The sequence below is a fragment of the Aotus nancymaae genome, unplaced genomic scaffold (assembly GCF_030222135.1).
Source record: "Aotus nancymaae isolate 86718 unplaced genomic scaffold, 86718_ANA_hifiasm-v0.15.2.pri h1tg000117l, whole genome shotgun sequence".
NCBI lineage: Eukaryota > Metazoa > Chordata > Mammalia > Primates > Aotidae > Aotus > Aotus nancymaae.
This window is the reverse complement of record NW_026988532.1, coordinates 1841019-1866539: the sequence shown is the minus strand read 5'-3', so window position 1 is coordinate 1866539 and position 25521 is coordinate 1841019. Positions and strand designations below refer to the sequence as shown.

The 25521-nt window shown below is 34.2% G+C and overlaps 1 long non-coding RNA gene across 1 annotated transcript in view; it reads left to right on the top strand.

Moving 5' to 3' along the window:
• The window catches only part of LOC110567453 (uncharacterized), a 68165-nt gene that overhangs the window by 24786 nt on the left and 17858 nt on the right, over positions 1-25521 (top strand). The window lies entirely within an intron of this gene.

Below are 25521 nucleotides of genomic sequence, written 5' to 3'. Positions count from 1 at the left end.
GTACTTTGCCCACTTTTTAATGGTGGTGTTTTTATCTTGTAAATTTGTTTAAGTTCCTTGTAAATTCTGGATATTAGACCTTTGTCAGATGGATAGATTGCAAAATTTTTTCCCATTTTTTAGCTTGTCTGTTCACTCTGATGATAGTTTCCTTTTTTTGTGCAGATGCTCTTTAGTTTAATTAGATACAATTTGTCAATTTTGGCTTTTGTTGCAATTGCTTTTGACATTTTCATCATGAAATCTTTGCCTGTTCCTATGTCCTGAACGGTATTGCCTAGATTTACTTCTAGGGTTTTTATAGTTTTAGGTTTTACATTTAAGTCTTTATTCCATCTTCAGTTAATTTTTGTATATGGTGTTAGGATTGGGTTCAGGTTCAATTTTCTGCATATGGCTAGCCAGTTCTCCCAGATCCATTTATTAAATAGAAAATCCTTTCTTCATTGCTTATCTTTGTCAGGTTTGTTGAAGATAAGATGGTTGTAGGGGTGCGGTCTTATTTCTGAGTTCTCTATTTGGTTCCATTGGTCTTCATGTCTGTTTTTGTACCAGTACCATGCTGTTTTGGTTACTGTAGCCTTGTAGTATAGTTTGATGTTGGGTAGTGTGATGACTCTAGCTTTGTTCTTTTTGCTTAGGACTGGCTTCACTATGGGGACCCTTTTTGGGTTTCATACAAATTCTAATTATGTGAAGAATGTCAATGGTAGTTTAATGGGAATAGCATTGAATCTATAAATTACTTTGGGCAGTATGGCCATTGTCATGATATTGATTCTTCCTATCCATGAGCATGGAATGTTTTTCCATTTGTTTGTGTCCTCTCTAATTTTCTTGAGCAGTGGTTTGTAGGTCTCCTTGAAGAGGTCCTTCACTTCCCTGCTTAACTGTATTCCCAGGTATTTTATTTTCTTTGTAGCAATTGTGAATGAGAGTTCATTCATGATTTGGCTCTCTCTTTGTCTGTTGTTGCTGTACAGGAATGCCTGTAATTTTTGTGCATTGATTTTGTATCCTGAGACTTTGCTGAAGTTGCTCATCAGCTTAAAAAATTTCTGGGCTAAGATTATGGGGTTTTCTACATATTAAGATCATGTCATCTGCAAAAAGAGACAATTTGACTTCCATTTTCCTGTTTGAATACCCTTCATTTCTTTCTCTTGCCTGACTGCTGTGGCCAGCACTTCCAATGCTATATGTTGAATAGGAGTATTGAGAGAGCACATCTTTGTCTTGTGTTTGTTTTCAAGGGGAATACTTCCAACTTTTGCCCATTCAGTATGATATTGGATGTGAGCTTGTAATAAATGGCTCTTATTATTTTGTTGTATGTTCCTTCAATACCTAGTTTATTGAGAATTTTTAACATGAAGGATGTTGAATTTTATTGAAGGCTTTTTCTGTTTCTATTGAAATGATCATGTGTTTTTTGTCTTTAGTTCTGTTTATGTGATGGGTTACATTTATTGATTTGTATATGTTGAACCAGCCTTGCATCCCAGGGATGAAGCTGTCCTTATGGTGGTAGATGAGCTTTTTGAAGTACTGCTGGCTTTGGTTTACCAGTATTTTACTGAGGAATTTTGCATCAATGTCCATCAGAAATGTTGGCTTGAACTTTTCTTTTTTTGTTGTATCTCTGCCAGGTTGTGGTTTGAGCATAATTCTGGCCCCACAAAATGAGTTAGGGAGGAGTCCCTCCTTTTTAATCATTTGAAATAATTTCAGAAGAAATGTACCAGCTCCTTTTTATACCTCTGGAAGAATTCAGCTTAAATCTACCTGGTCCTGGACGTTTTTTAGTTGGTAGACCATTTATTACTGCCTCAATTTCAGAACTCATTATTGGTCTATTCAGGGATTCAATTTCTTCCTGGTTCAGTCTTGGAAGGATGTATGTGTCCAGAAACTTATCAGGTTCTTCTATATATTCTAGTTTTTTTGCATAGAGACATTTATAGTATTCTCTGATGGTTGTTTGCATTTCTGTGGGGTCAATGGTGATATCCCCTTTATCATTTTCTTTGTATCTATTTGATTCTTCTTTTTTCTTTTTAATCTAGCTAATGATATATTTTATTAATTTTTTCAAAGAAAAATATCCTGGATTCATTGATTTTTTGAAGAGTTTCTGTGTCTTTTTCTCATTCAGTTCTGCTCTGATCTTGGTTATTTCTTATCTTCTGCTAGCTTTGGGGTTTGTTTGCTTTTGGTTCTCTATTTCTTTTAGTTGTGATGTTACGGTTTTGATTTGAGATTTCTGTTCTGTTTTTGTTTGTTTTGTTTCCTTTGTTTAAGATGGAGTCTCACTCTGTCACCTGGGCTGGAGTGCAGTGGTGGGATCTTGGCCTACTACAAACTGTGCCTCCCAAGTTCAAGCAATTCTCCTGCCTTAGCCACTGAGTAGCTGGTATTACAGATACTCTCCACCATGCCCGGCTAATTTTTGTATTTTTACTAAAGACAGGGTTACCATGTTGACCAGGCTGTTCTCAGACTCCAGATATACCTACCTCAGTGTCCCAAATTTCTGGGATTATAGGTGTGAGCCATCACACCAGTCCGTTTTGAAATCTTTCTACCTTTTTGATGTGGGCATTTCGTGGATAAATTTCCCTCTTAATACTGCTTTAGCTGTGTTCCAAAGATTCTGGTATGCTATCTCTTTGTTATCCTTAGTTTCGAAGAACTTTTTGATTTCTGCCTTAATTTCAATATTTAGCAAGGAATCATTCAGGAGCAGGTTGTTCAATTTCCATGCAGATGTATGGTTTTGAGTGAATTTCTTAATCTTGAGTTCTAATTTGATTGTGTGGTGGTCTGAGACACTGTTATGATTTCATGAACAAGTAACTTTCACTCTCTCTGTCTCAACTCCTCTATAAAAATTAGAATAGTAGTATATCTCAATTATTGTTAAAATTGAAGAACATAGCATGCTTCAAATGCAGCACTGTTATTTTATATTATTATAAACGTTACCCTAAGCCATAATTTTCTATTTAAGTTTTACTCAAGAATAGTATTGTAACCCCTTTCACATATTTAGAATATATATATAAATTATATTAAATATATTATTATATGTTTGTGTTGTATGTTGACATAAATATGTTATTGTAAAATATTTGAAATAATTCTAGACTATTAAACACTCTTCCAATAGTTTGTGGCATGTCTTTTGCACATATGCTTTAACACTGACCTGATTAGAGTGCTGACAAAAGTTTCCTTTTGCTCATTATCAGTTGTAACTATAATTTGTATGATCAGAATTGTGTCTTATACTACTGGTTCTCAGAGCCCGTGGACTTCTTAAATAACAATCTAAATAAAATCTGTGGTTTAGCATCAGTAAGCATATTTGTTCAGCTTAAGTGAGTTCATCTATTTGACTTACATTTCTTTTGATTGGGATTAAAGCTTCAGGTATAATTTGGGATTTAAAATAATGGTGTTGTATCTCTTTTTCTAAGTCAGAATTTTATAAATTCAATGGCTATTTTTAAAGGGGAATTTTGATATTTCTCCCCTCTAACAAAATTCCTCAAGATATCAGAAAATACCATAAAAGTAGAATTTAATTATTAACAACACAGAATAATAAGGAAGGATGGTTTCATTAAGTTCATTTTGATAAATTCCAGGAACATAGAAGGCAAAATGCATGAGGTTAATGAAGGAATAAATGTGGAGAAAACTTAAGTTTAAAATACCCATGAAAGAAAATTGCTTCAAAGATGGCAGTTCCAGAAACAACACAGGCTTAGTTCCAACAAATACAAGGAGCACAAGGGGTCATGAGTTTTTTAGTGTAAGAAAGTCAAAAACCATAATACATAGTAACTGTAAGAACTATAATATATAGTTTCAGGAAGTTAAGAAATATAAAATACACAAATGAGCTGGGCTTTTGAGGCCTTTTGGATCCCAAGAATGATGCCAAATAGCTGCTAAGGGAAATATTCTTCTCAAGCTGACAAAGCTTCAAATAATGTCTGTAAAAAGTGAATGATCCATTAGAGACAGCATCTAAATGGAACACTAGGTTTAGAGATAATAGCAAGTTGTTTTTTCTGGAAATCCACAAAGATATCTGTGAAGGAAAACTCAAAGGAGACCAACTGACTTTTTCTCGTTGAAAATTATCATGATTGTTCTCCAAAAAAAAAAAATTTTTTTTCAGTTTTCCAGAGGCAACAGGAGCTAGAATTAGAGGTACAAGGCAGTGCCCTCAAGGAGAATTCCTCTGTGGGCCTCAAAAGAGTCGTTTAGGAATGAATTCTCTCTCTCTCTCTCCCTTAAAATCCACCTCAATCAAGACTTTATCCATACTATTCTGCTCCACTCAAGGTCACCAATAACCTCTATATCACCAAGTAGAATATTCAGTTGTTCTTGCTTTCAGCAGCATTTGAATAAGTTAATCATAATCATTGCCTGTTGTTGGAAACATTTTTTTTTCATTTGACTCTTGAGATATTAAAACCTCCTGCATCTCTTACTATATTACTGCTCCCTTCTTTAACTTTTTCTCTCATCTACATCTACAGTCATTTGCTAGGTGACTTGGTCAGTCTTATTACTTAAATGCCAACTAAGTGATAATAATTCCAGACTTATATCCTGTGAAGATCCTCCCCTCAATTCCTGACTTCTGTATAAGTCTGACAGTTTACATGAAAACATCATGTGGAAGTCAATTAGGCATCACACAAAACATGCAAAACTATAATATTAGTTGTTCTTCAGGAACCTGGTCATACCTCAGTGTGTTATGCATTTTAGTAAATCATCCTAACTTTAACATAAAGTGCTTAAGCAAAATACTTGGAATTATCATTGACTCTTTTTTTCTTTTATGATTCCCACGCAATCAGTTAGTCCTGTTATTTCTGTGCACATTTGGAAAGTTGACTACTTCCAATTGATCTGTTATCACTATTTCATTCCAGCCTACCCTAATCTCATGGTTGATTGGTATCATTTCTTCCTTACTCGTCTCTCTAATGCTTTATATTTCAAAAAGTAATTAAACAGATCTTTTAAAAATGTAAGTCAGATTACATCCTTCCCTATTACTCTTAGAATAAATAAAATTGAAAGTCCAATCATGGCCTATAGGATATCTTGCAATCTAATTTCTGACTACCTCTCTGAGCTCCTTTCTCACCATTTTGTTTTCTTTTCTTCACTCATTGGGCTTCAAACTCAGTAGTCTTCATGGTTGTCTACAAGTTTGCCAAACTTTTTACCAAGGACTGAAATTATGTTCTTCAGAGACTGAGTGCTCCTTTCCTCCATTCAAGTTTAAAATCGCTTGCCACCTCTTTGAAAAGACCTTACCCAGACATCCTATGAAGAATAATACACTTCTGTCTTCCTCGGTTACGGCTGGCCTTTTTGTTGCCATAGTAATGTACATTGTCAGGAATTATATTGTTTTCTTTAATTTACTTTATACTATTACCACTTATAGAATATAAGCTCAAGACAGACAGTAACTTTCACATATTTTTAAAAAATTTTTGTAGCAGTGACTCTAAGAAGAATAACTATCAAATAATATGTCTAATATATGTGTGTTAAATGAAAATATAAAATTATTAGTTTTCTTGTAAAATATTTAATATCTTGCTTTCCCAATCTATGTACTTTATATTTTTTTCTTTGAACTAATAATTTAGAATTCTAAATACTTGCTATTATAATCAGATTTGAGAATAATTAGAACTTTAAAAAAATTACAATTTTTCTGCTAAAATGTATTTATTTATTTATTTATATACTTTTTAACAGAGACAGGGTCTCCCTATGTTGCCCAGGCTCCTCTCGAACTCCTGGGGTCAAGGAATCCTCCTGCTTTGGCCTCCCAAAGTGCTAGGATTACAGGCATGAGCCACTATGCTGGGCCTCTGCTGAAATTTACATTAAACTAGAAAATGGCTTTTCCCTTTCATGAACAAGTTATGTGTTCATTTGAATCATTTGTTTTATATGAGAATGTATATTTTTATATAGAAACCACACCTCCTTATTTATATACATTTAGTTTTTAACTTTCTTTAAGTATAATTACTTTAACAAGTAAGAGTATTATGTAATTTTAAATTTTATTTTTATTTTCCTCTTTTTGAATTTTTGTTTATTTAAAAAAAACTTGAGACTATTGCCACAAGATAATGTTCATTCATTTAAAATGTATAATTTGATGAGTTTAAACATAGTTATATACCTGTGAAAATCAGCACCATAATTGAGATAATGAACATACCAGTAACTCCCCAATTTTTTTCTCATTGTAATAACAGTCCCCACCTGCACTATACCCCTTCTCCCATTCCTTGGCAACCACTAATCTACTTTCTGTTACTGTACATTGCTTTGCATTTCTTAGAATTTTGTGTAGATAGAATTATACAGTCCCTTAGTTTTTATGTTTTTTATTCAATAATTATTTTGAGATTTATTCGTTATTGAATATATCAATAGTTTATTCTTTTTATTGGCCAGTAGTGATACAATGCATGAAAATATCAAATTTTCTTACTGATGGACATAGGGTTGCCAGAATTAGAAGAAAAAAATACAACAGTATAACCAGTTAAATTTGTTTTGTTTTTAAACTTTTATTATAATTTACTTATTATTGGAACAAATCTTAAGGAATATCTGAATTTGTGAATTTGCCATGCATTTTCTATTTTCTTTTTAAAATTTTCCTGTAAGATTATTTGCTACCACCCTGACAACAACTCAGTGTATTCGTACAACCTTTTAGCTTAATAGATTTCTTGACAGAAAACTGAAAAGTAATTTATTATGTATCAGGAAGATAAAAACAAACCAACAAACAAAAATTTTCCTATTCTTTATCCAATTATTTCCTTGGATGCTTTTCCTATAATAGATGCTCAAGAAATGTTTGTGGATTATTTATTTCTTTGTTTAATACATTACTCACTTAGGTCTTTTCTACTTGGTATTTGAAAATGGTAAAGATAGAAATTATGCATGCACAATTTAGAGTTGGTGAGCCTCCAATAGTATCCTATGGATAATAAAATACACTGCACATAATTAAGACTAAAACTAGTACCTCTATGAGTAATTGAAAATTGTCTAAAAAAACATAGAAATGCAATATTTTTCTTAAGCTGTATTTACATATAAGCTTATAGTATATAGTTAATATATAAAAATTGTATATATTTAATATATGCATTTGGAAGAGTTTGGACATATGCATACACCATATAGCATACCCTCATTATATCATCGCAATCAAGCTACTAAACATATTCATCACCTCCAAAAGTATTCTAGTAGTCTGCTGTTTTTTGTTTGTTTGTGTTAAGAACACTTAACAGTAGATATATTATCTTTATAAGGTGCATAATAACATATTGTTAAGTATAAGTACAATGTTGTATAGCAGATCTTGAAAACTTACTCACCTTGTATAACTAAAACTTTATATCAATTGAGCAACAGTTCCATATTTCATCTTCCCCTCAGCCCCTGGCAACCACTAGTCTACTCTCTGCTTCTATGATTTTGATCATTTAAGATATCTTAGATACATAGAATAATTCAGTATTTGTCCTGTGACTGGCTTCCTACAATTAGCATAATGTCTTCTAGGGTCATTCATATTGTTGAAATTGTGAGCCCAGTGATATTTGAATTTCCGTTAAAGAGATACTTGGATAAACCATTAGTATATTATTTTCCCAAATGTTGTACAGAACATTCTTACAATGAAAATTTTTTGTCGTTCAACTGAAATTCAAATTTTTTTCTCTGGGGTACTTTTTTTTATTATACTTTAAGTTCTGGGTACATGTGCATAATGTGCAGTTTTGTTATATAGGTATACATGTGCCATGGTGATTTGCTGCACCCATCAACCCATCATTTACATTAACAATTTCTCCTAATGCTGTCCCTCCCCTAGACCCCACCCCTGACATGTCCTGGTATGTAATGTTCTTCTCCCTGTGTTTATGTGTTCTCATTGTTCAACTCCCAATTATAGTGAGAACATGTGGTGTTTGGTTTTCAGTTCTTGTGTTAGTTTGCTGAGATTGATGGTTCCCAGCTTCATCCATGTACTGGCAAAAGACATAAACTCATCCTTTTTTATGGCTGCATAGTATTTCATGATGTATATGTGCCATATTTTCTTTGTCCAGTCTATCATTAATGGGCGTTTGGGTTGGTTCCAAGTCTTTGCTATTGTGAATAGTGCCACAGTAAACACACATGTGCATATGTCTTTATAATAGAATGATTTATAATCCTTTAGGTATATACGCAGTAATGGGATTGCTGGATCAAATGGTATTTCTGGTTCTAGACCCTTGAGAAATCGCCACACTATCTTCCACAATGGTTGAACTAATTTACACTCCCACCAGCAGTGTAAAAGCATTCCTATTTCTCCACATCCTCTCCAGCATCTGTTGTCTCCTGACTTTTTAAATATTGATGTTCTAACTGGCATGAGATTGTATCTCATTGTGGTTTTGACTTGCATTTCTCTAATGACCAGTGATGATAAGCTTTTTTTCACGTTTTTTTTTGGCCACATAAATGTATTCTTTGGAGAAGTGTCTGTTCATATCCTTTGTCCACTTTTTGATGGAGTTATCTGTTCAATATAAACCTAGCATGACTTATCTGTTTCATTTCTAGCTAATGTCCATGAAAAGACTTGTACATGAATGTTCATAGCAGCTTTATTTGTATTAGTCATGACTTAGGGTTGTCAGATTAAATAAAGTACATAAGGTTAAACTTGCAACAAAAGCCAAAATTGACAAATGGGATCTAATTAAACTAAAAAGATTCTACTTAGTAAAATAAACTATCATCAGAGTGAACAGGCAACCTACAGAATGAGAAAATTTTTGTAATCTAGCCATCTGACAAAGGGCCAATATCCAGAATCTACAGAGAACTGACAACAACCCTTATTTTACAGGATTACACAAAAATCTTAATTTTACTGATGAGACATTGAAGCTCAGAATAAATGGATGTGTAAGATCAACCCAGCTTTTAAGTAGTTGAGTATTAAAACACAGGCAGAATATAGGAGCATATCCTTATCGTCTTCCAGATAATATGTCTATATTGAAGTTAGAGATTTCTTTAAGAGTATAAATGCACAACAAAAGAAATACAAAGAAAAGCAAAGATTTGAAAATCAATGGGATACATATCAAAATAGTGAAACAATATTTCCATCATCAGACTTGCAAAATTTACATCAAATGTTGGTTTGTATATGTGAACAGGAATTCCTGTGCAGAGCTAGAGCAAGAATAAGTTGGTACAAACACTTTAAAAATGACTGAAATGCATCTAGTAAAATTGAAGCTTATACATATTGCAATACAGTATCTATTTCTTGCACTTATGTCTATGAACTTCTATCACTCTTTGATACAGGGTGGGAGAAAAAAGAAAAATAAATGTCTTGCTGTAGGAAAAAAAATAGATATACAATCTATGATTTAATCACTATATTTAATTAGGTATTCAATTGCACAACCAGCTTCAATGCAGAAATTTAAATAAAATGTATCTACATGAGTCATATAATGAGTCATATAATACATTTCAAATACATAGTATTAAAATAAACTTTCCAATGGTTATACACAATGTTTTATATTTTGTTAAACATTTAAAGCATAAAGACAATACATATATTTTATGAATACATTCATAATTATATAATTTCAAAAAATTACGTTGATTAAAACTTTGAGGCCAGGTGCAGTGGCTCACACCTGTAATCCCAGCACGATGGGAGGCTGAGGCAGGTGGATTGCTTGAACTCAGGAGTTCAAGACCAGACAGACTGGGCAAGATGGCAAAAACCTTGTCTCTACAAAAAAATACAAAAATTAGCTGGGCATGGTGGTGCACATATGTAGTCTCAGCTACTTGGGAGGCTGATAGGGGGAGGATTGCTTCAACCTGAGAGGCAGAGGTTGGAGTGAGCCAAGATTGCACCACTGCACTCCACCCCGAGAGACAAGAGTGAGAACCTGTTTCATAAAATAAACAAAGAAACAAATTTTATTATAGAGTTAAATAATAGTAAAAAAAGACATTTGTTTACTCCATTTTCAAAGTTTTTGTAACTAATTATCTTTTTTAAGAATAATATTGATTCCTGACTTACAAATTTTTATTGTGCTAATCTTCATGGTATTCCTCTTATTGTATTAACTGTTAAAAATTATCTTCTTAGGCTGGGCGTGGTGGCTCACACCTGTAATCCCAGCACTTTGGGAGGCTGAAGTGGGTAGATCACAAGGTCAGGAGATTGAGACCATCCTGACCAACATATTGAAACCCTGTCTCCAATAAAAATACAAAAATTAGCTGGGCATGGTAGCACATGCCTGTAGTCCCATCTACTTGGGAGGCTGAGGCAGGAAAGTGAACCCGGGAGGTGGAGGTTGCAGTGAGCCCAGATCATCCCACTGCATTCCAGCCTGGGTGACAGAGTGAGACTCTATCTCAAAAAAAAAAAAATTATCTTCTTAATACAAATGTTGTATATTTTTATTGAACATAATATTTGTCCATATTTATGGCTTACATGTGATATTTTCTTACATTTGTAGAATGTATAATGATCAAATGTAAGGTATCCATCACCTCAAATATCTATCTTTTTTTGTGTGTAGGAAAACTTTTAAGTCCTCTCTTCTATTTTGAAATAATACAATATGTTTTTGTTAACTGTAGTCATGCTACACTGCTATTAGAATATTACAATTCAAATATTAGAATTTATTCCTTCTATCTGAATGTATGTTTATACTAATTAAACAACCTCTCTTTATCCCCACAGCCACCCACCTACTCCTCCCAGCCTCTGGCATCTATCATTCTATCATTCTACTATCTATCTCCACATGATCAACCTATTAACTCCTGCATATGAGTGAGAACATGCAATATTTGTCCTTCTGTACCTGGCTTATTTCACTTAACATAATGACCTCCAGTTCATCTTTATTGCCGCAAATGACATAATTTCATTCTTTTTTATGGCTGAATAGTATTCCATTGTTTATATATAACATATTTTCTTTTTTTTATTTTGAGGCAGATAATTTCATTCTTTTTTATGGCTCAATAGTATTTCGTGTGTGTGTATATATATATATATATATAAAAAACACATTTTCTTTCCTTTTCTTTTTTTTTTTTTATTTTGTGGCAAGGTCTCACTCTGTCACCCAGACTGGAGTGTATTGGCATAATCACGACTCACTGCAACCTCCACCTCCTGAGTTCAAGCAATTCTTCCACCTCAGCCTTCTGAGTAGTTGGGAATACACGTGCATGCCACCATGCCAAGCTAATTTTTATATCTTTTGGTAGAAATAGGGTTTCACCATGTTGCATAGGCTTGTCTTGAACTCCTGGGGTCAAATGATCCACCTGCCATGACCTTCGAAAGTGCTGTGATCGTAGGCATGAGCCACTGCACCCAGCCTCACATTTTCTTTATCCATTCATCCATTAATGAATGTAGGGAGCCAGCCCTACATCACCCGTGGGTACCCCGAGTTCAGTGGTGACAAAGAAATGAGAAAAAGATTAAGAGAGACAGTGGGACCAGGGGACCATCACTTATTACTTTGGAGGAAACAGTGAAGGTCCCCAACTCTGATCATCCACACTACTTATTGATTACAATTACTTTGATCTATAGGGTAGGGGTGGAGTGATGGTGGAGTGCATCAGTGAGCTGGAAGTGAATCAGTGAGCTGGAACTGGTGTGTCACAAAACAGGAACATGTGGTTATCTTTAACTTATTATCTATGTGTAGCTAGTGGAACTCAGGCCTTACAAGGAGCCTACAGGTTTGGCTACATCATAGTGCTATGAAGGGGTTTTACATTCTTGAGCATAATGTTTATGGTGACAGAGCCTAGGTCACCCTGCACCGGAACATGAGGCATGGAGCTGCCTTCCTCCTCAGAGGCCTCCTGTGGCCTTCCACAGTTTGTTGTTCCCTGTTTATATGTTACTCATAACCAATTTATGTTGACACTCTGTAAGTCCTTTCTCCTTTGCTGCTTTTCACAACAAATGAGCATAGCTTTTGTTTTTATTTATTTATTTTTTTTGAGACAGAATCTCCCTCTCTCACCCAGGCTATGAAATGCAATTGTATGGTCATAGCTCAGTGCATCCTTGACCTCCTGGGTTCAAGCAATCCTCCTGCCTCTGGTTAAACTTGGGAAGTTTTTAGCTATTATTTTATTTAATAGGCTTTCTATTGTTTCCATATTCTCTTTACCTTCTCGGACACCAAATATTTGGGTATTGCTTTCCTTTATAGTGTCTCAGATGTCACATAGACTTTGTGAATTTTTTTTTTTAGTCTGACTAGATTATTTCAAAAGACCTGACTTCAGATTCTAAAATTCTTTCTTCTTCATCTAGTCCATTTTTAAAGTTCTTGAATGTATTTTATATTTTATTCAATGATTACTTTAGCTCCACAATTTTTGTTGGTTTCATTTTTATGATACCTATTTCTGGTAAAGTTCTCATGCAGAGCCTGACTTTTTTTTTTCTACTTTCTTTGTATTGTTTTTCTGAGTTTTCTTGTATGTTACTGAATTTCTTTAATATCATTATGTTTTATTCTTTCACTGGGATTTCATAGTTTTTTTTTTTCTTATAATTTGTTCCTAGAGAATTATTGTGATTCTTTGGAGACATCACATTTCCTTGCTTTTTCATGGCTGTTGTTGTTTTTTTTTTTTTTTTTTGTATTCTTACACTGAAGTCTGCACATCTGGTGTAACTCATGTCTTTCCATTTTTTTTGAATTTTCTTTTGTAGGAGGGAACTCTTCTGAAGTTGTATCTCTGGTATTGGTTGGGTAGCATACTTTGGCTTTGATTCTCAGTACAAGCAGTAATAATCTTCATATAATTTACTTGGCTATTAACAGCATGAATAGTGTCTGTGATATCCTCAGGGGATTGGAGCACAATTTTTAGTGGAGGCTGTGTGCTTTTGCTGGGCATGGGCATCAGATGGGTCAGTCCTTGGGGCCCAGAAGTGGCAGTGGCAGGCTGAGTATGCCTTTTCCTTGGGCCCCAGACTAGTGTACACTGTCACCAATGTTAGCAGTTTCAGGTGGGTCAATGCCTGGACCTCCAGGTGGCTTGCTTGAGTGCCACCAGTGGATGAAAGTGGGCTGTGCGCAGATGGACAAATTCTCATGCCTCTGGTAGTAAGTGTGACATGGGCAATAGTAGCAATAGTGGGAGTGTCCTTGGGCTCCTAAATAGTCTGCACTGTTATTGGCAGTGGCTGCAATGGAGTGGTTGATCAATCACCAGGCCTACAGTGGCATGTGCAGATGGGTGCCAGCTGTGGTGGTACTGGCAGGTTAACTGGTCTTTTCCTCAGGCCTGTGGGAGTAGAGGTCAGGTGCCAATAGTGGTGGAGGTGGCAGGGCCATCCCAAGGCACCCGGATGTTGTGCTTGGGCACTGGTGGGTGGTGGAGCCAATATGCTCAGTCCTTAGGCACCCTAGTTATACATGTGGGTGCTGGCTGTGGTAGGCAGTGGCAAAATGATTCCCAGGCTCCTGACAGCATGATTGGTTGTAAAGTACAAGATTCTGTGCTGTGACCCTGCTGCAGGGAAGAGCACGGTGCTTTCAGTGGCAACAGTTATAAATTGGCAGCTGGGGAGTACACATTTCAGTCCTAGGTGACAGCTTCAAATGGGAAGCCTTTCCTCAGAGCATTTGTAAATGCTTTGGCCGTGGCTGCAGGCAGGGCATGTCAATGAAACTACAAGGATGTGAAGATGCAGGATCTGTTGGGCTTCAGAACAGGATGCAGTCTCAGGGCGAGGCTCTCAAAATGGTGCCTTACTATAGCTGTTTAGGACTTGGGAGCTATATGCGTTGCCGTCACAGTCCCCAGGCAGCTCTCTCTGTTAGTTACAGGGCCCATGTAGGTTGAGGGGCTCTCTCATGGCTAGAAGACATACAAGAAACACAAGATAGAAAAATGGACTTTTGTGGGTTATTCACTTATCCTTTCCCAATATTAGAGAGCCTCTCCAGGATCCCAGTAAATTCTGGCTGAGCAGGATGCCTTGCTTCCCTCTCTCCTTGTATAAGGCATTACCTGTGATTTCACTATTGAATTTCAGCATTCTGTTTTAGGTCATCTATTGGAAGTGTGATTTCTTTTGGTTCTTCTTTGTCAAGGAAGTGAGTACTGGATACCTGTGGCAAGCCATCTTGAAGTCTTCATATATATTGACCTTGGTGGATTATTTGCATCGTTGATTGTTGTTTTACTGTTAATTTTCAAGATGCATTTTTATATTCCTGAAGCATATACCTCCTCACTATGTTATACTTCAAAAAATAAAAACAAGAAATATACCCAGGATAAATTTTTGTATATAGGGTACTATTACAAATGTCCATGTATCTACCAATCAACTGTCAAATCTTAACTTTATGCCATATTAACTTCCAAGCATGTTTAATAGTTTTTAAAAATAATTGCATGGATAGCAGAAATTCCTCAATTTCTGCCTCAACTCCACAGTTATAGCTCTGTTTCTTTCTCTCCAGAGATAACCAATATTCTGTATTTGGAGTTTAAAAGTATGATGCAGATTTTATACTTTTACTATAAACAATAACAGCATTTTAAATATTAGGTTAAATAGAAATATATTAATGCCTAATTAATATATATTATTTATATATATATAACATTTATATTGTTATGTTATAATATCTTATAAACCATGTTTTATTTTAAATTATGATTTTACAATTTCCTCACATTCATTCACATAGTCCCAGCTCATTAATTTTTAACTGCTAAACAGTATTTCATTATATACATGTCTATAATGTATTTCTTCCTTCTAACTGTGGGAAGAAGAAATCAGAGAAATCTTTAAGAATAGCATTTGGTCTGAACTTAGAATAATACATAGGCTTTTATTAGAGAAATATTGGAGAAAAAAAGAATTTTCTTCTACAAGGCATTTTCTTTCATTGAGAAAAATACAACCTCAATATTTTTTGCTTTACAAAAATAATTCATCTTTTTATCTTTTTGATGATGGAAACAATAAGGTTATTTCTCAAATCACTGGTCCATTCAAGGTTACAAATAGAACAACAATTGTAGTGACCATTTTCTTTCCAGATATAACCCTAATTTAACTAAAAGAAAAAGTCTTCTGCATTTTAATGGTTCTGGTTTCTGGAAAATAAATTTTGTTGAAACAGTCAGGCAAAGCTCCAATAATTAGCATTTCTGTAACTTTTGGTTTGGTTGAAAGCAGTGTGAGGAATGGTTGTTCCAGAACCACCTCTTTGGAATAATAGAGCCAGCTTTTTAAAACTGTGCATGTTTTGTTTCTTTAAAAAAGCTGTTTTACAAACAGTTTTGCATCCTTTGTTACTATAAACATCATTTTACTTGTGAGCTCTTTGGACCAATATTTTAAGATCATGTTTTCTATCCCCAAGATGTTTCCCCTTAAAATACAGCAGGCTTTCATTTATGTGACTATATTTGAAGTCAAGCAAATTTGATAATGTATTAGAAATCAAGTAAATTCAACTATGATCATTTTTAAAGTTATTAATTCAGCATCTCACATAATTTATATTTAAACTTTTTTTGCTATTGAGTTATTAATGTACATTATTATCATTTTATAGATAAAAAATCTAACATGTAGATACTGAGATTTTGTTTATGTTTAAATACTCTTAAACACAATGAGTTATTTGCCTGAACTGTTTTGGATTCTAAAAATTTCTTTCCTGAAGATTTGTTCTTTTATAAATTTGCTAATGCTTCTTGAAAGGGTTATTAGAGCATGATTCTTTCAGGGAAAAAAGATGAGAAATATAAAAATGTGTAGTATTTTTAATTAAAATTGTTTTAATTAAAGATTTACCTTATTGCTTAATTCTTTAAAAAAATCTCTTTGTTTATCAATTGAACCTTATAGAATTAGTCTGGGTTCGGAAAATGATGTTTCATGATGATCTAGTGAATACATCAGTAACCTGATTCAAAGTTTTCTCTATTTGACTTGAAAAAAAAAGCCTTACTTTTCTGCTTTTCTCTAGTCATTTCTCTTCTTACCTTCTGTCATTTATATAAACCACAGAAAGCAAGAAGAACAAGCATATATATAATGTATAATAACACGTAATATATAATTTATAATATACTATATAATTTATATATAATTAATATATATTAGATAAATGTATTTGTTTATATGTAAGTATTTATAAATATAAATATATACATACATACACACACAAAAACCAATACTCACACACTGATTTTTGTCCGTAGTTCCTGGCTCATAACACCCCTAGCCCTTGTTGTAGTCTTTTGTTAAACTGTTGCATATGTTAAGCCTCAAAGGCAGGCCTCAGGAAACAGAATCTCTCTGACCTTCTCCTACCTTCCTTTTACTTGTTCCAATTTTCCCCAGCCTTTCTGGGTAAAAAGTGGATCTTAAGAGGGTCCCACCCTATTCCCAAGGGAAGGAATACTGACATCATGAAGCTTCAGTGAAAACCAAAGAAAATTGGAATTGGAAGCTGTACTGCTAAACTAAGAGATTGGTTGAGAATTACTTTTGTTATTGTTACTGTTCTAAATTGATAGAAACAGTTTCTGTAGTATCTTCTACATGTATAATTTCCCATGTACGTTCTTTTAGAAGACATTATAAATTTTTTCTTTATTTCCTAAAAAAGAGATTCATGGTTATATGATTACTTAATTAAAAATAATTTAATGTGCTGGATTAACATGGTGTTGAAGGGAGACTGGAAGAGTTACCTGGCAATTGATGAAGGTGTTTTATCTTTTAGGCCAATACTCACATAAAAATAGCTCATAAATCTTAAAGGCCAATTACTCCAGGAGGAGTGGGAACATTTTTACAAAAGAAAATTGAATTAATGAGAAAGGGCTTTTTAATGCTACTGAAACACAGTATTACTGAGTTCTTTCTTTTAGAACAGGTATTATTATGTGTGTCATATGCATATTTCATTGAACATTTTTAAGAGAGCAGTAAGAACTCTTGAGGTAGTCTCCACAGTATTTTAAAACTAATGTACTTTAGTATAGAGATAAGCAATAAATATCAAAATACCTTACACATTTTGATGTAACATATACTTAATATAAGTAGCATATTTGTGTGTTGACTGTTAATCATCATTTGAACATAAGTTAATTGAGCGTTTTATAGCCAACACAAATGATTTCACTCAAAGAGTCTCTGTCATTCTGAGGCAGTAGATGGACATGCCAAATAACTAGATTTGTGTTGACTGTTTTTCTACAACAAATGAGCTAGTGTAATGTAAAAGTGTAAATTTAGTATATAGCCAAGATTTCATCTATTATAGTATGACAGCATGATCTACAACTTTGGTGTATTCTACACCCCTTTAAAGATAAGTATGTCTTTTTCCTTTAAACTAAAACTTATAAAACTTGACATAATAAATATTCTGCATGAAGAAATAGATAAAATCATATTTGTAATATCAGATGTTCAGAATCAACACCTTTAAGAGGACATTTTAGGGCCATTAGTGCCCTTGATCAATAGACCTGCATGGCATTGGCTGGATAATAAGAAATAATGAGTTATGGAATTTTATATATAAACAAATATTTCCAATAAATACAATTTACAGGCTTGATACTCTTGGAAATAGAGGAGCTTCATTCCCCAAATATGCTTTTCCATTACTTAAATCCATATCTATCCATATAATGAAGCTGAAATTGGTTCCATAATTGCTAATATTTTTATGCATTTTATATAATATGATTTCAGATCCAGTCTATGACATTTCTACGCAAGTAAGGCAAATAGAATATCACTTAGAATTATGCCAGAGACAGTTATGACATTCCTCTGTTACATGGAGTTATATATAAATTTATGACATAGAAAGGAAAAGACAGCACAGACTTGTAAATCAATTCCAAAATTCAATGGCCCAGCAATGCTGCTTTATAATAGTGTAAGAAATTACAGAAGTCCTTTACAACAATTTAGTTGGAAGACAAGATAAACACTTGTCATATGGTTGTTGATCTACCTAAATAAAAGAACTTATTATAATAAACACTTGGCTGAGTGCACTGGCTCATGTCTGTAATCCCAGCACTTTGGGAGGCCAAAGAGGGAGTTTAACTTGAGCCCAAAAGTTTTAGAACAGCCAGGGCAACATGGTGAGATCCTGTCTCTACGAAAAATAAATAAACATAGTTAATACTATTTTCGGGATTTATTGCATTACCCAAAAAGTGGGTAGGGCTTATATAGTCCTAGCATTATAAGCAAGATTAGAAACTTTACATGTACCACTTTTAAAGTTCACAATATGAAGAAAAAAATCAACAAATATTTTCACTGAGATTATGTTGGATTTATTGCAAAAGATAAAATAGTAGCCTGGAAAGATTAAATTTAAAACGATACGTTTTTATGCACAAAATAAAACCACTGAATGAGATTTTTTAAAAGTATGCTGGTGCAGAAATGTCTTTAAGACGTTTTTTGGTTCTGTGTTTATCCTTAATATAGGTTAGCCACTTAATAAGGTTGCTGAATACAGAATGAAGCTTGTCACAGCAAAGATAAACCAATCTCTAGAAGAACCACTTAGAATAACTCAGCTCCTGTGTTGTGAGGCCATTCTACAAAGAGAAGACTGGCCTAAGCATGTTTTTAAAACCGTGCAATCTACTTTAATCTCTTTTTGTGTAGAATATGACCAAGGTACTGAAATGTTCCAAGGGCAAATCACTGGAAAAAAATACATGTGTATTAATATAACAAAGGGTCAAGGGTATTTTTTCTTTTTGATTGCATGGTTTGCATTCTGTTGTGTCTCCTCTCTATTATACTGATTTCAATTTTCTTTGCCCTTAATTTATTCCTCACAGCCAATCTATTTAATTACAGTTCTGAAAGATGCTTCCTTTTAATGATTTTTCTTTGCATATTTCAGTTATTTCAATTATAGTTACCTAAGGCATTATTCTAGAATAGAGAAGATTATAGCCCTTAGTTAAAACCATGTTTAATTTCAACAGTGGCAGAAATGTGCAGATTTCTTTTTTCTTTCTTTCTTTTTTTTTAAGCTGATAGTGTTTCGAGAGCAAAAGAAATAAGGCAAGACAGGCAATAAAAATTTTATATGATTTAAGAGCACAACGCCTTCTCTGCAGAATTAATATGGTTTGCAGCAAATTCCACATCAACTATGAAATATAAAAGTAGAGAGATCTATTGTTATGTACTGTTATACTCACATTGTTTCCAATAGAATATATATTAATTCAGACATCTGACATTGCTTGACATCAACACAGCATGACCTAGCTTCTGAGTTCCATGACTCTATTTCTTTTACTAAAATAGAAATTTGTTTTCTATATTTTCTCAAATGGTAACAGTGAAGTTGAGAGTAAAAGGTGCACCCACTTCCAAGTGGTTAATTAATTTATATAAGAAAGGAGTAAGGACAAGCCAAAGTACTATTTTGTAACACTTTAACCATAATATTTGAGAAATAAAACATATTTTCTATACTTAGTTTTTTTTTTTATTTTGCCTACAAGTTTTCTGTATATTCAACAAGAATATTTTTAGACTTTAGGTAACTCGAGAAAATATATAATAAGTTTGTGTTTGCTACAAATATAAGCATCTTTAAATATCATTATTTCTCTTACTTCATCTAGAAATTGTCTTGATGCAGACAAAAAAAAATCTATGTCTACATATGTATTAAGTGTCCCATAAAAATTCATTATTTAAAAATGCATTCTAAGAATTCAAAGTGTTTTTAAAAATTTAGATATATGTTTTATTGCATATAGTAAAATGGTCAATTCTCAGTGAAACTGAACCTTTAAATCTATGTAAGTGTAAAAAAGAGTTAAAAGTCATTCATATATAAAACCTCACTTCTTGTCATAATATTCCTATATGCAAGATGTGAACCGAGTTTAAAGGTATTTACTTCTATTTCCAACGTTAGGGAGAGAGCCAGATTTTAAGGAAAGAGAAATTTTATGCATAATCCCTATTTTTATCCAAAGGATATGATCATATAAGGCAAGATTCATGTATCATGAGATCTGAATAACCAACTATAAGCACTGTTTTTATTAAAATGTGAATATATAAATTTTTGGTTTTATGTGGGTGATCTTATGTAATTATTTTTCAGACACTTCATGTCACCTGGATTTCTTTCAGAAGTGGCATGCTTCAGTCTAAGCTAGTCAGACATAGGACTGAGACAAGCAGATGCTTACTGTGATGGGCATTTGCAACAGTAATTCATTTAGGCCTTTGTTGATAAGACATGAGATCTTGAGAAGAGACTGACATTTGATTAGTGAACTGGTGACAGGACAAAATTGTTTTTTGCAGTATAGCTGTTGCCATTTGGAATATGCTGAAATAAACCTGTGGGCACAGATTTATTTCTGATGATTCGTAATCATCAGAAAACACGTCTGTGAACTGGTTTTCAAATAGTCATAAAGACACATTTCTTAAATGTTCGGTTGCAAAGCTTATTGTTATTCATAGGCAGAATCTCTGTAAATGCTTTCACCTGAGAGGCCGGCAGAGATCTTTTTCATTTTTTTAATAACTCCTCCAGTACATTGTGTTAAAATATTGGACTTTTATTGTGAAATAAAGTACATAAAATATGGTAAATAAACTTACATTTCAATGATTAAAATACACTTTTTCTATATGATTTAGTGAGTAAATTGGTTAATTTTAAAGAACCATGCCAAGGTAGCTTTCTTATTCTGGCTAGAAAATATTAGCATAAAGGTTAGCCAATAGAGACTTTGTAACTGTTCCTTTTGCTCTATAGTTTAGCTGTATTTTGAGTGTGGGAGAGCAGACTATAATCAAAATAAGAACCATAGTATTAATGTCTATCATGGAAGTAAGTGAGGTTATCTGAATGAGATGTCAAATCAATAAATGATCTCTTTGACCTAATTAACTGTAATGTTTTGAATGACCACCGTACGTGAAGATGTCATGATGTTAGAAAGCTAGTATCTTTTATTTCACCAGGAAATGGTATAAAATAGGAAAATAGCCACCAGGTTAAAACCAAGAATCCTTTTTGCTGATATTTTTGCTGCAGCCTTAAGCAAACACTTAAACATTCAGTCCAATTGTACATTATCACCTCTAACCTCTAGCTAAGTGATATGCAAGCTTTCTTGTACCTCTGCACTTCTATGAATGTTGTAACTGGCATTTCTCATAGACTTCAGATAAAAATATAAGAATAGTTCTTGATTATACCTTCAGGTTATCATATATTTAGGCCAAATTTGTGTATTAGAGGAGATCCAATTTAAGTGAAACTGCAAACAGTTAAAAATTTTTATGTATGATAAGCTCCATGCTTTAAATAGACTTTAAGTATTTCAAGTCACATAAATTGAAGTAAGATTTCAGTTACAGAAATATAATGAGTTAAAAGGCGACCATGAGATTTCTGCTTCTAGCACTGCCGTGAACTCCTAACAAAACAATCATGCAGCAGATAACTATAAACTCTTGACAAAACGCTTAGGGAAAAAAACAAAATCCTCCAAGCTACCTGAAGGCACCAGAGAGTAAATTACTACAGGCAGGACTAGAGAGAAGATGAAACTCAGATAAAGAGAATAGATCTTGAGAGTTTTCTTATTTTATCACATTTAGCCAAATTGTAGGCCTTCCAGTATGCACCATGTAAGCTGGTTGGCTAAAACTCTGAGGGAAAACACAAGGTCATGCTACCTGGTAGATTTAAAGGAGTGTTGAAGACAGCACTAGAAAATGAAGAAAATACAAATCTTTGAAAAAATGAAAAGAGCAAGCCAGAAAATGGAAACTCAAATTAGGATAACAGCCAAATATCTGATTGACCATTGAACTACACGTGCACAGGGCAGACTCCAAGCAGACAACTAAATCTAATAAGTCGAACTGAAGTTCATTCTGAAACCACAGAAGGGGAGCCAGAAATTGTAATTTATTTTATCAAAGATAAACGTTATTTACAATATTATTCTTTGGCAGAACCTAACATAATCCAAATTCTCAACAACATGAAATTCATAACACCTAAAAAATAAATTCAAAGTTGCATGTCACAAAAAAAAAAAAAAAACGACAACAAGAAAACATTGTCCATTCTTAAAAGAAAAGAAGAATCAAGGCAATAAAGAGCAACAACAAAATGAACTAAATTTTGGTGACAAAGACAGAATTGTAAACACAATTATAACTGCTCAAGGAAGATGGAATCAGATTGTAGCAAAATGGAGAGGTGCAATAGACCTGCAATAAATAAGTATAGTAAAATGCTAATCATATAATCAATTTACTCACTTCAAATTTCTTTCAATTTTTATGTATTTTTAATTTTTCATAACACCATGAAAAAGAATAAATGTGTTACAAGAATAAAAATTAGTATAATCCTGAAGATAAGTACTTTGTCTCTTTTACTGAGCTATATTATTGCTAAATTTGTCATATGCATATAAATATCTCTGTTCTGTTGGCTCAGCTCATTCTACCTAGCTGATAATATTGGGAAGTATATAAATATAATAAACACATTCATCTTATAAGTGACTATTTGACTATAATCAGAAAAATGAACTGTTTAAAAAAGTAAATGTATACAAGCTTTGAACATTTAAAAAAAAAACCACTGCTTTACACAGCTGTTATTCTTTTCCCAGCTGACACCATTCAAGTCAGTTTCCTCTGAGCTTTATATTTCTTCAATTTATAGAACATAGCTAATTTTACATATCCCTTAGGATTACTGCAAGATCAAATAAAAGAATACATTCGGAAAGCATTATATCAACTTAGAAGCATGTATGAAATATGATCATTCTATAATAAGTTTAAAAAAGGCATTTGGCCTATTTCAGAGTCTCTTAGTCAATACTCTATTGTACACTTCCTTATCATGTCCTTTGATTAGTAATTAGTAATAATAAATTCTTAGTTGTTATGAGAATAATATAAAGTATATTAGTTGATATGGTTTGGATTTATGTCTCTGCCCAAATCTCATGTCTAATTGTAATCTTATTGGTTGAAGGAGAGACTTGGTGGGAGGTAATTAATCATGGGGGCTGATTTTCCCCTTACTGTTCTCATGATATTAAGTATATAAGTTCTCACTAGATCTGGTGGTTTAAAGGTGTGTGACACCTCCTCCCTCTCTCCCTTCTTCCTTCTCTGGCCACATAAGCTGTGCCTGCTTCTTCTTTGCCTTTGCCATAATTTTAAGTTACCTGAGGTCTCTGTAGCCATGCCTATATAGACTGTGAAACTGTGAGCTAATTAAAGCTCTTTTCTTTATAAATCACCCAGTCTCAGGTAGTTCTTTATAGCAATGTGATACAGTTTGCCTATGTCCCCACCGAAATCTCATCTTGAATTGTAATAATCCCCATGTGTCATGGGAGGAACCCAGTGGGAGGTAATTAAATCATGGAGGCAAGTTTTTTCATGCTGTTATCATGATAGTGAATAAGTCTCACAAGAGCTGATACTTTTATAAAGGGGAGTTCACCTGCACATGCTCTCTTGCCTGCCACCATGTAAGACATTACTTTGCTCCTCATTTACCTTCAGCTATGATTGCAAGGCCTCCCCAGCCATGTAGAATGGTAAGTCAATTAAAGCTCTTTCCTTTGTAAATTACCCAGTCTCAAGGATGTCTTTATTAGTAGCATTACAGTGAATTGGTACTGGGTAGTGGGATGCTGCTGTAAAGATACCTAAAAATGTGGAAGTGACTTTGGAACTGGGTAACAGGCAGAAGTTGGAACAGTTTGGAGGGCTCAGAAGAAGATAGAAAAGTGTGGGAAGGTTTGGAACATCCTAAAGACTTGTTGAATAGCTTTGAGAAAAATGCTGATAGTAATATGGAAAATAAATTTCAGGCTGAAGTGGTCTCAGATGAAGATGAAGAACTATTGGGAACTGGAGTAAAGTTTACTCTTGCTATATGAAATGACTGGTGGCATTTTGTCCCTGCCCTAGAGATCTGTGAAACTTTGAACCTGAGAGAGATAATTTAGGGTATCTGATTGAAGAAATTTCTAAGCGGCAAAGTGTTCAAGAGAAAGCAGAGCATGTAAGTTTGGAAAATTTGCAGCCTTAAAATAGAAAAGAATAACCTTACAATAGAAAAGAAAAACTGATTTTCTGAGAAAAAATTCAAGACTGCTGCAGAAATTTGCATAAGTAATGAGGAGCACAATGTTAATTTCACAAAGACAATGGGGAAAATGTCTCCAGGGCATGTCAGAGACATTCATAGCAGCCCCTCCCGTCACAGGCCTGGGGGCCTACAATGAAAAAATGGTTTTGTGGGCCTGGCCCAGGCTCCCACTATTGTGTACAGCCTAGGAACCTGGGTCCCTGCATCCCAGCTGCACCAGATATGGCAAAAAGTGGATGAGGTACAGCTCAGGTCGTGGCACCAGAGAATGTAAGCCCCAAACCTTGGCAGCTTCCACATGGTGTTGAGCCTGCGGGTGCACAGAACTCAAGGACTGAGGTTTGGGAACCTTTCCCTAGATTTCAGAGGACGTATGGAAATGCCTAGATGTCCAGGCAGAAGTTAGCTGCAAGGCAGGTCCCTCATGGAGAACCTCTGCTAGGGCAGTGCAGAAGGGAAATGTGGGGTTGGATCCCCACACAGAATCCCCACTGGGGCACTGCCTAGTGGAACTGTGAGAAGAGGGCCATTATCCTTCAGACCCCAGAATGATAGATCCACTGACAATTTGCACCATGCACCTAAAAAAGCTGTAGACATTCAGAGTCAGCACATGAAAGCAGATGGGAGGGAGACTGTACCCCACAAAGCCACAGGGGCAGAGCTTCCCAAGGCCATGGGAGGCCACCTCTTACATCATTGTGACCTGGATGTGAGACATGGAGTCAAAGGAGATTATTTTGGAACTTTAAGGTTTAATGACTGTCCTATTGGATTTAAACTTGACTGGGGCCTGTATCCCATTCGTTTTGGACAATTTCTCCCATTTGAAATGTGTATATTTATCCAATGTCTATACCCCCATTGTATCTAGGAAGTAACTAACTTGCTTTTGATTTTACATGCTCATAGGCTGAAGGGACTTGCCTTGTCTCAGATGAAACTTTGGACTGTGGACTTTTGAGTTAATGCTAAAATGAGTTAAGACTTTGGGGAACTATTGCGAAGGTATGATTGGTTTTGAAATGTGAGGACATGAGATTTGAGAGTGGCCATGAGAGGAATCATATGATTCGACTGTGTGCCCACACAAATCTCACCTTGAATTTTAATAATCACCACATGTCATGAA